The following is a 12,762-nucleotide window of genomic DNA, read 5'->3' on the forward strand; positions in this document are numbered from 1 at the left end:
CTATACATTAGGTATTTAAGGCTGTAGATGTCAAAGTCAGATCATATAAATTCAGGCCTTTATTCTACCAGTTTTTATCTGAAAGCTAATATTTAGAATAAATATAATTATAATAAAGGGTTTTCAAACACTACACATGATTCAAGCACCTACAACTTCAATAAATAAATGTGATATTTTAAAAGTATATGTCTTTAAGCCCTTAAAATCTACAAACCAAATTTTATTAAAACTACTGTCATTCAGATCCCAGTCTAAAACCTGGAACATAATATTTACCTAATAAATATTTTTAGATGAGAAAATAAATGACAATACAGTCCTACATGGGACACTGATGTGTTTTACAAAGAGCCAAGTCGTATATTTCTCATTTAAAATTCGTTCAATAGATTGCTGTGTATTAAGATTATCTGTTGTTTTAAATCCTCTTTGTATAGCCCTAAGGGATGCCTATTGTTTTATCCAACAATTATGAGCATATGGCTGTAGATAGCATTACTTGGGAGCTGGTAAGCTCTTTAAACATTGTTTGTAGATGCCTGGGTCGGACTCAAACTTGCTAAGCTAGAATCTTGGATACTTTTAATAAGCCACAAGGAATCAGCCAGGGTAGCAGCCTCTACTGTGACCTAGCTGTTCAATGTGACCTAGTGTTTTCAGTGATGTCTCAAGCACATGTTTGCTTCAGTGTGTATGAAGCAAAATGAGTTATGTGCAGTACTAGTCAGGCTTCTCCAGAGAAACAGAACCAACAAGATTTGTTATTTTAAGGACTTGGCTCACACAACTGGGGAGGCTTGAGGAATTCAAAACTCTGCAGGACAGGCTAGACACCTGGGAAGAGGTATCTGCTGGCGGAATCTTTTTGTCTTCTGGAGAGATCAATCTTTTCTACTATGGCTTCCAACTGACTGAGTGATGTCTACTCCCAACAGGAAGGGTAAATTTACTCAAAGTCTACCAATGTAAATATTAGACTCATCTTTCAAAAAATCACCCCCCCCCAAAATCCACTGTAATATTTGTCCAAAAGTTTGAGTAACTGACCTAGCCAAACTGAAACATAGAATTAACTCTCACAGACACACGGGGCCCCATTTTTGTCAGTAGGATCCACTCACGCCCCAGCAGGCATTCCTTTCTGATAGTCTCCTTTCAGAATGCAAAGCTGAGGTGAGAGAGTTAAAAGTCCCGCAGCCCAGCTCTCACAAGAGCCCCGGGTGGATTCTGCATGGCTGCCTCTATCTGCAGGGTTCTCTTATTTCACATTTACTTGCCTGTGAATGTCTCTTAGAAAACCTTAGAGACCCTGTCAAATGAATGTACACACTCATCCATTCTTATGGGAATTACATCCAGGAAATCTAGATTAATCCCAAGTCAAAACTGCCAATGTAACCAACAGATTCTCTCCTGGTTGTAGACACAATAACCATGTCAACACCACACAACTGCACTTTTCAAAGACCCTGCCTCTGAAATTTCCAATTTGTCAGAGTTCTCAGGGAGAAGTTTGCAGAACATTTTCATGGATACATGAATTGCTATGTTAGATTTTGGTTTGTTTTTTTTTTTAATCCTTGTACAAGGCTGATTATAGTGGCTCTTACTTGTAACCCCACCACTTAGAAGGGTGGGCTGGGAGTTCAAGACCTTCCTCAGTTATATCTTGAGTTCCAGGACACTGTTTCAACCCCTGTCCACCCTGGCACAAGTGTGCCTGTGGGCACACACACCTGTACAACCTTGCCTATGATTCCAAAACCAAAATTATTTTCAGGAAATATTACTGTAACAGCATTAGCTTCTAGTTTGTCTGGATTGCATGTCGAGGTGGCCAGCCTCAGAGTTATTGGAAAAGCACTAAATTCACTGAGCTCCAAGCATTGTTAAATACATTTTGTTTAAGACACCTGTAAAAACAGGTCAGTGGCCAACATGACTTTCACAATAAAAGCTCTAACTTACATATTCCTTAGAATGAAGTGAAGTTTAAAGCAGAGATTTATGGTTAATCTCAAATGTCAAATGTTACTGAACATTTTTATATTTAATACACAGATATTCTCTCTTTCTCTCTCTCTCTCTCTCTCTCTCTCTCTCTCTCTCTCTCTCTCTCTCTCTCTCTCTCTACCTATCTCTCCCTTCCTCCCTCCCTCCCTCCCTGTCTCCCTCTCTCTGAATGAATTTTAGTTTGGCTTCATCTTGTAAAGTTTTAAATGTATCTTTGTATAATAGCTTCTAGCTCACACATTCATATGCTGAACCATACAGCACCATTGTAATTGGGCTAAATTACCAATAGCATACTATTAATAATACCACTTCTTAAAAGGATAATTACTGACTCCTGAATTAATAATACTGTGCACTCCCAACTGCTGCTCAGGCTGAAGATGCACATAAACACCTGTTCCAGATTCCATGCGTCACTCTTTCTGTTAATTCAGTGACAATGAAACTCTGCTTTAAAGAATCTAGCTACATCTCTTTTCACCAGCAAAATTGTTGGGCTATATCTTTCAATCAAAACGAATTCAATTTGGGTGTATTTTCAAAGCTGGCATTAAACTTTTTGTTGCACGAGGAGCAATTTTGATAGATTAGGAAACTTGATTCCCCAAAGATCACTGGAAACCGTCTGACTATAAATATAAAACTCCCCCATTCCCACACTGTCTGGGAGCCAGTTCAGCCCACAGACCCACGAAACTAAAGCTTTCAAGCCGTGTGTTGAGATTACCTACAAGGTACACGGTGAGATATTTATTTCCTGCCAAGAATGAAGCCAGCATCTCTGGTTTGGGAGAGAATGGCTTCTTGCTCCCTGAATTGGTTTTAGAATTGCATCCTTGGCTGCACAAACTTTAGCCAAAGGGCCTTCAACAATCTGCCAGGTAAGCTAAAGAATTAAGCCAGAAAGCAGTGGAGAGTGAAATAAATCTCAACCAGATAGACTACATTTGCCAGAGTTGTGGAAAGCAATAGAAAAGAAAAGATCTTTGGAGTATTTTTGCAAGGAAAAAACAGTAATAGTTAATATTTACTTTGCACTTTCCAGTGAACTGAAGAACTAGATTGCTTCTCAATTGTTCTGAATGTTTCTCCAGATCTAGACATGAGTCCCTGCAGAGATCGCCTTGGGGAGGCTCAGTTTTATTTAGACAATATTATTTAACCAAAGCAATGCACATATTTTTAATAAATTGAAGTGACGTTACTTTCCTTCCGTTGCAGTCTGGTGTCCCTAAGTGGAGAGAAGACATCACATTAAATTTCTTGTGAGAAACGACTAAGCCCTTGATAACCTAAATGTGGAGCATATGGTAGTTATTAGAAAGCCAGCAGAGGGAATAGAAATAAAGGGGACTTGTTTGCTTCATGTTATGAGAACTCATCAAGATATTACATGGCATTCATCAGTTTTCAGTTACTATGGCAAAGCACCTAAGACAATCAACTTAGAAAAAGAAACCGTTTATTTGTCTAATTCTTTCAGAAGTTATACTGTTCGGTTACTTCTTCTTGTTGCTCTCTGCGTGTTGTGACACAGTATATTTTGATGTGGTTTTATAATACAGAGGCCTGTTCTTTTCAGGGTGGCAGGGATCAAAAATAAAAAACCAGACCAGGGTCAAATATTCTTTCCAAAGACAATCCCAAAATAACCAAACTTTGCAATTAGGCCCTACACAGACATTTCACCACTTCCTAATGGTGCTGTAGACTGGGAACCAGACATTGACTACATGAATATTTTGGGGACATTCAAGGGCCAAGCTGGGTCTTCCACTGACACCCATTAATATACAATCCATGCATATTCCAAATTTTAAAAGAGAATTTCAGAATCTAGGACTTGGCTCAAGTTGTTATAAAATCACATCCACGTGGCAACCCATTAAGTATACATGACATGATCTCCAATGGTCATCATTTGTAGGGCTTGCCTCCCTCACTAGGCTTGTTCCACTGACATTTGTGCCTCATCCTTCCTGGGCCAATCCATGCACAAATGTATGCACTGCACTCAGGAAATCTCTGGCCAGTCCCACTGGGATTTTATGGGTTTTTTCCACACCGTTGTGCCACTATAGGAGAAAAAGAGAGTTGAACACTGATTTAAAACAAACAGACAACAAAATGTGCTCACACTGTCTTTGACATCTTGAGGATAAAAGTTCTTTCTGTAAAGAACCTCTGAGGGGAAATACTGTATCTGCTTTCTTGGGTTCCCTTTCCAGAGAAAACCAGGGGCTTTGTTACTTCTGAGGACTCAAAATTCATACCAAGGCTAAAGGCTTCCAGCCCACAAAGAAAGCAGTAATGCTAGAAAAGCTGCTAGTTTTTCTTCTGGTGCCTTCTTACCTACCTGTCAGCCGCTGGCCTCAGGCAGATTGTGCAACCTTCCTGGACCTTCCTGCCTCATCTGGAAATAAGGATAATGATGTTGCCTGAAGCCTGGGCCCTGTTCCAGGCTGTCCCTTAAGATTCCTTCCAACTCTGAGATGCGCGATTTCATAATCCCGTCCGAATTAGCAGTTACCACTTTGCATTATTCATCGCTGACTTTTCTCCGGTCCTCTCCAGTCTGCAGTCTACTTGAAACTATACACGCACACCTCCCCTTTATGACATTTCCAGTAAAATTTTAAGAGAGAAATGTGCTTTCCGCATACGTTCCACATAGTTGTTTTTAAGGTAATTAACCTGTCACTGTCAAAACACCCTGTATGTATTAATTATCCAGTTAAGTGGGTGCAGTTGAGAAGAACGGGTATGTCTAGAGAGCCGTACTTAGGAAATGTAATAGTAGCCACTTAATCTAACTACCCACTGACCTCATCTAGAATGCATGGGAATGAAATGGAGTAGTAGAATTGAGCCTGGAAGGTTTCTCTCTCCTGCTGTGGGAACAGCTCAGCAGATATCATTAGTAACATCCTCTGCAGAATTCAGGAGCTATTGTGCCAACTGGGTGGATAACACTCTGCCTGGGCCTGAGATCCCATGCTTATAATCCCAACACTTTCGAGGCAGAAACAGGAGGAGCAGGAGCTCAAGGCCAGCCTCAGCCACATAGTAAGTAAAGCCAACTTGGCCTATGAGCAATCCAAGTAAGTACATATCAAAATTGGCCTGTTTTCGCCCACACTGGCTATTAATTAGACCTAAAACACTGCACACTGTTCTTATGGCCTCTAACATTTTCCAAACTAGGACCAGGTTTGGGTTTTTTTGTTTTTCATTTTTGTTTGTTTGTTTGTTTGTTTGTTTGTTTAGACAAGAATGAGACTAGTTTAAGTAACCTCTCATACTCTAGAGAATTCTTGTTAACCTCTGAAAGATATATGCAAGCAGTTCCCTGTTTCTAGGCTTGTAAAAGACTTTGTTATGTTTGCATCTTGCCATACAGATGATTGGCCAAATGACATATTCGAATCACAAGCATTAGAAGCACACATCCTCACATGACTCCTGCCTTACCAGGTATCAAACACTAGGCACATATCTTAAGTTTCCTTGTCTACAATGATGTTAAAATATCCTACATGGAAGAATGCTAAGGATCAAAGGAAATGAGGCATATAAGTCATATGTCTGTGAATTCTTTTAATAAAAAAGTATTACTCTGTGTTTCCTATATGACTGACATAAGTGCTTAAAATATCAGAGGACCACCTAGTCAAGCTCTTAGCTTCACTGAGATGACCTTCCAGTGGCCAGTCACAGCCTCTGTCTCACAGGAGTTGCCCATTGGTTGATAATTACGTATTGTCATTATTAAATTCATTTTATTTTATGTTTGATTTTCTGCTTCTTTGCTGAGTTGGGGATTGAACCAACAGTCATGTGCATGTCAGCCAAGAGTTGTATCACTGAGCTACATTCCTAGGCCTTTAAACGTATAGTATTTTAATCCAAAAGTAAATGTTAACTCTTAAACACCACTAAAGCAGTTGAATGGCCCAGTAACAGAAATACTGTCTGTGGTGACATTTCTCACACCTACATACAGCTTTTCTGAACTTAGTTCTTAGACCAAAGTGAAAATCCTGAAATGCAGACAACAGAATGTATGTTCCATCAGAAAGAAGAATTTAAAAATGAGGCTTAAAATATAAGTGCTTTGAAACTGTCGAGAAGAGTAGAACAGGGCGATGTTTAAGAAGATGGATCCTCTAGTCATTTGAGTAAGCTTGAAACCAGACTCTACACTTACCAGTGCAATAACATTGGAACTTCCTTGTCTTTGATAACATGCCTCTCTCTGCTTCCTAGTCTGCCCAGGTGAGAGCAAAGAGCCTCACACCCTCGTCCCCACAGCCACAAGCCTTCCCGTTACACCTTCTCTTCCATAATGGACCTTACCCTCAAACTGTGAACTAAACAAAGTCCTTTCTTCCTTCCATTCTCCATCCTTCTGTCCTTCCTTCCTTCCTTCCTTCCTTTCATCCTCCCTCCCTTCCCTAAGTGGCTCTTGTCAGAGCTTTTGTCTCAGCAGGCAGAAACGTAACTGCTATAAATATTTTCTACCTCAAAGACCTCTGTGTATATTAAGTGAATTATTTCAGGCCTGGAGAGATGGTTCCGTATTTATTAGCACTGGCTGTTCTTCCAGAGGACCTAGGTTCACTTTCCAACACCCACATGGATGCTTACAACTGTCTACAACTCCAGTTCCAAAGGATCCAATGTACATACATACATGCTGGTAAAACACCAATGCACATAAAATAAAAACAAATAAAAAAATTTTTAAATTTAGTGAATTAATCCACATAATCTCTCATAACACTTCCTAGTAAATAAGTAAGTGTTAAATTATATCATTACTCTTGTTATTGTTGATATTAAAGAGAGGTCATGATTCTCATCACTAACATGTGGAGAGATATGTGACACTAATTAGTCATAACAAAACACCCACCTCCAGGGGATACAGAAGTAACGATTCAGATCCCTGTGTGTGTTACACTTGGTTGCTAGCTATATTCTCAAAATTGTGTTCCATAGGATGTTAAAACGATCCACAAAAAAGAGAGTTTTCCAACCCATAAATCTTGGAAGTTATTCTTTTTGTATTTAATATATATATACTCACAAGCCAGGTCAGCTTCAAACAATGGAATTCTCAGACTTATCTTACTAGTCTCAAAAATTTAGTCCTAATGGAAATTTGCAAAACAGTTGTACCATTCTCGGTTTGCTCTCCTGAAGCAGAGAGGTCTAGGGTGTAGTGGGTCATCACATCCCTTCCATAGTCTCCTCAAAGGCCTCAGACTTGGTAACAACATCACTCATGGAGAGAGCCTCTTTAACAGAACTTCTCAACCTGTGGGTCACGGCCCCTTCAGCAAACCTCTATCTCCAAACTATTTACATTATGATTCATAGCAGTAGCAAAATTGTAGTTATGGAGTAGCAACAAAAATAATTTTATGGTTGGGGGTCACCAGAACATGAGGAATGGTATGAAAGGGTCACGGCGTTAGGAAGGTGGAGAGCCACTACTCTAGACAGTGGAAACTGACATGTTGCAGATCAGGACAATGTATTATTTTTGTAAGTTCTGTTCCTAGATTGTAGTGAGGGAAAACGCTAGGGCAAAAAAAAAAAATCCGAAAGTCCGTCATCAGTGTGGGTGTTGTCGGGACAACAGCACAACACATAAAGGAACCACTCTTTCAAATCCAAAATGCTGTTATGTGAGTTACCAAAGAAGTCACATAAATTATTGACCAATGAGGTGAGTCTTTGATTTTACATCTTTATCATTTCACTTTTATGTTGCTGATTAGACAAAAATATCATCTGCTTACACGTCAAAACTAGCTGTAGGACTTGTAGGTTAGATGACGCACAGAGACTGTGGATAATGGAAGTGTCATTGGTTCTGGGAGTTTGGAGTCTTAGTTATAATTCTCCCCAAATTATCTCATCCAGAATGGATTTGAGAAATATGTTTTGAAAATATGTCACTGTATCACCAATGTCTAGAAATGTATCAATCATCCTCTTACACTGTGGCACACACCTCGCATCTAACAAGAATAGCACAGCCTGCCATTCCAGGGACCACTCCTAACTTCTGCATTGTAACTCTTTCTAGAAAAAAATGTTTAACAGTAATTTTCCTAACATAAACTTTCAACTTTTATTGTTTTATTAATATAACATAAAAATAGCTATATTCTCTCAATACATCCTAGACACAAGTTTCATATCTACAGAAAATTAAATTCATGACATACATTACCTGATCAGGTGGTTTCAAAAGTGTGTTGTGTAGGCTTGTAAAGGCATTTTAGTGAAGGAAGTGGGAGCTGACTGCAAAACTTCATAAAAACCTGCAACAGGTTAGCCAAATGGTGATTACCAAGAGCATTGAGGAACATAACACTTTCCTAACGCATGTGTTCAAGGAAATGATTCTATAAAATATCCTTTGGGGTCAGTGCTCCGGGAAACATGCTTAGGTCACTAATACCATCCATGGTGCACAAGGTAAAGATCTTACAAAACAGCACTAACTTTCTGAGAACCCTTCAGTCACACAGACATGGGCGAGCACAGGCAGGCAGGACATACATGAGAGATGAGATCCCAGAAGGTATTTTACTCACACCAGGGTTTTGTAGTACCATTACATGGACCAACATTCTGCAAGTCAGTAAGTGTAAGTAGTGCTGTGGTCTGTAACTTGGTCACTGGGGCTTTGCACCGTGATCCTTGCACTTTTATTAAGACAGGAGATAAAAGTGAGGCAACAACACATCCCAGAATGATCCGAGGTCATAGTTTCCAAGAGTTTGTTGTTCTTCCCTGATAGCACTTTCTTTTTCTTTCAGATCAGATTTATTTATTTTTATTTAGGAAAATAAAATCACTGTTGACAGAAGGTTCAAGAAATTTAGCATTAAAAAAAAAAAAAACAAGAAGACATCCAATAAAAAGCAAAGCAATCCTAAGCTACAGGGGTATGTTCAAAGGTCTTGAGATTGCTAACATGCCAGAGGAAAGAAAGTATGAAGCTAAAAGCGACCAAGCTGCTAGTGAACCACAGGATCCAGTGATTTAGGGAGGATGGGATGCGGAGATACTGGGGTGAGGCGAGGAACTCGGTGTTTCAAGGCCCACTGAGGTCCTGAGTAGAGAAGAGATAAGAACAGAGGAAACATCAGTTGGAAGGAAGGCTGCGGTAGGCATGCCCAGAAAGAGATAATTATGTCAGAGGCTAAGGAAATGGGCAGGGCTATGTGGAGCTTATGAGGTAAACTATAACAGGATTCTGTTGATGTAAAGACAGAGGTGACCATTCACCAAACAGAGATAACAATGAAGAAAGCACTAGAGTTGTCTATGAACCAATACCATGCATAAATCTGCAGATGTGGTCATTGTGGATATATTTCTTAAGTTAGCATTCTGCATGTCACAAATGCAAAACGTGTGTTTTATGTGTCTGTACGTCTCCTGTTCTATTATTAATGTTACCACTAAACACCAACAGAAAATATAATTACAGAGATTCAATTAGTTGAATAGAAGACAATCTTTATTGCTTCAACATATCAGAAATTTCTGATCTTTAGCTCATGTGTATTATATGCCTTTCCTAGATTTATGTATATTTTAATACATTAAAGAAAAACTAAGAGTTTAAAGTTGTCTGAAAGAAACAAACACAAATTGTGACCCAGAGATAGATTAATTTTTCTGTCTTTTTAAACGCATTCTGTGGTTTTGTTTCATGCTTCCAGATTGCTTTGAGCTTCTTTTAAAATCTTTTTCTTAACAGTTGGTTTTTTTTAAAAAAAATAACGCTCTGTGTGCTAATACCTACAATTATAACAGCTGGTGTTTGTATGAAGTGACAGGGCTGAGCTAAACATTGATTATCGCTGTTCCTCTGGGGTTTGTGAAGACAAATCTTTCAGGAAAGCACTGAGCCTCAGAAGGTACCCACTTGAACTGAGGCCTTTGTCTCATGGAGCTGAAGTACTTGTCTTGGGACCAAAACCACCAACCTGGGAGAGTGCACCCAACAGCAAAGCATTGCAAGACATAAACCACAGACAAGCTCTAGGTGCTGGCTAAGCTGGAAAAAATCTCAGGAGCTTACATATCAGAACTCTGATACATTGTTAGTATTGAAAAATATCAAAAGTAAATTCCTACTTCTTGTATTCAAGAAAGGATATCAAAGAGATATTAGTTTGTTTTTAAATGACATCTCACATTGAAGAGCTATATTTTTATTTGACCAAATTATGTTTTATCCCTATTTTGTTTTGTATGGGATTTATTACTTTATTTATATAAAATGATAAAGAAAAACTAACGAAATTTTACTTGCTCCTCTCTGTGTTTATGGAAACCCACTCCACATGTGGGGAAACGTTATTGACTGATGAAAACAATGGCTCCTTACACAGAATGACTCTGAACTTAAAAGTTCAGCCTCTTGAACCTGTGGCTCCATAGGCCATAGGGCCATAAGAAGAGTGTTACATTATCCCGCTACATGGACTATTTATTAATCCACCTTCTAATGACTTCTTTTTTCTCCTTTTCTAAAATTGGTTATTTTATTTATTTACATTTCAAATGTTGTTTCCCTTCCGGGTTTCCCTTCCAAAGCCCTCCCATCCCACCCTCCCCACCTTTGCCTCTATGCGGGAGCTCCTCTACCCACTCACCCACTCCCACCTTACCACTCTAGCATCCCCCTACGCTGGAGCATCAAGTCTCCACAGGAGACCACTGATGCCAGATAAGGCCATCCTCTGCTACATATGCAGCTGGAGTCATGGACCCACCCATGTATATTCTTTGGTTGGTGGTTTAGTCCCTGAGAGCTCTGGGAGGTCTGATTTGTTGATCTTCCTAAGTATGATCAAAATTTAATGTACAAATTTCTCAAAAAAAATATTTATGAACCACCCGAAATAATAGTTTTCAAGAAAAATAAAACACTTAAAATTATAAGTATAATTCTCTCGCTTTTATGAAGTGCTGGAGTGCATGAAGGGATGGGTCCTGCAGGAGATGCAGGATCCCATGACACAGACAAGAACAAGATATGGAAAGGATTCTCAGTGAGGATGCAGTATTGATGGTGTAGCAAAAGCCAGAGGTCTCAAAGTAGACCAATGACTCATTGCAAGTTAAGTTGTTTGGACGAAAAGCTATACTATGACACACCATGATACACCACAACTTCCACTGTGAGATGGTTTACTTTGTTTTGGAGGAGGGTTGCAAGGGTGCATATGGAGGAGTGGGGAGATGAGTGGGATTGGGTATATGATGTGAAATTCACAAAGAGTCAATAAAAAGGTGTTTTTTAATTAAAATTCAAGAAGTCATTTAAATACCATAAACAAGAGAGTACTGGAGTTACTGCCTTGATTATATAGTTCAACAGAAAGTATTCAGACTAGAGTCCTACAAAACAGAAGAAAAAAACACAAAGAACAAACAAAAGGGGATTCAGGGGAAAGGTCTCACAATGTGTGCCTAAGTTTCCTTTAGACGAGAACATCGACCCAAACATTTCCAGACGAATGAAAGACGCTGATGAAAGCTCTTTACATAGATGTAAAGAACTCTTTGTACTCCAAGCAGGATAACTACAGAGCAATCTCGCCATGCTTATACACGTTACAATAAAACTACTAAAAGCCAGAAACAAAGAGAACATCCCAGGAGCACTTAGAGGAAGAAGACACATTATCTTCAAAAGGATCAACAGCTGTTTTCTCACAGTTTTCAACGGAAATGTTAGAAACCAGAAGAGAATGGACTGAAATCTTAGAATGCTAAACCAGAATCGCTGCCAACTTAGAATTCTTCGTCTGGGGAAAACAGACTTCTAAAACAAGAATGAAATTACTATGTTCAAAGAAATAAAAAGAATTTTGTCATGGTGAGTGAAATAATTCATGGACTTATTGAAGCAGAAGGGAAATTGTCCCAGAAAGGCAGTTAGTTATTCCAGGAGATATTATTGACACGTATACACACACACACACACACACACACACACACACATATGGTCATATTCCCTGTGTTTGGTTTTGATGGATATGAACTCAAGATTTTGGAAGGACAGCACAGGCACAGAATACTTCCTAAGAAGTCTGTAACTCTATCATCAGCTTTCTCATCCTCAAGGGTTCTTGGTCCAGACAATCACACCACACATAGTTTCTTCCACCTTCTTCCTTCTATACTCAAAATATTTGTTGATCGTTTTCTCTGATTTTCAAGGCAAACAACCCTCTCTCCCTCACCTACCAAACTCCATGTAGCCAATGATTTTGGGTCCAAGTTCCAATACATTTTCCATTTGAAACCTTTCCTATATATAGGCTACCACCATATCTGACACTTTGCCAGATGAAACTGCAGGACCTTTTCTTTAAAAAATGATTATTATCCTCCTAGGAAATTTGGGGTTCCTCTAAACTTTTCTCTTATTCAACACTACTTACCTTTCCATAGCCTCTGAACTGATGGGCCAGAGAGAATGGGGGTGGGTCATGGAGACAGAAGGATGAGGAGGGAGCTTTTATGGCTATGGTTAAAAATAGATATTGCTGGTTTTTCATCTATTTAATTCCTAACCCAGTCTGACCAGGCCCATCTCTCTCATCTCTACTTTTTTCTCATTTTGTTTACAAATGTGGCACCATCAAATAATTCAAGAGAGACATATTCAACCAAGTAAAATCTCTCAATGGCTATTTTGTC

Source organism: Mus caroli, chromosome 4, assembly GCF_900094665.2.
Source record: "Mus caroli chromosome 4, CAROLI_EIJ_v1.1, whole genome shotgun sequence".
In the NCBI taxonomy this organism is placed as follows: domain Eukaryota; kingdom Metazoa; phylum Chordata; class Mammalia; order Rodentia; family Muridae; genus Mus; species Mus caroli.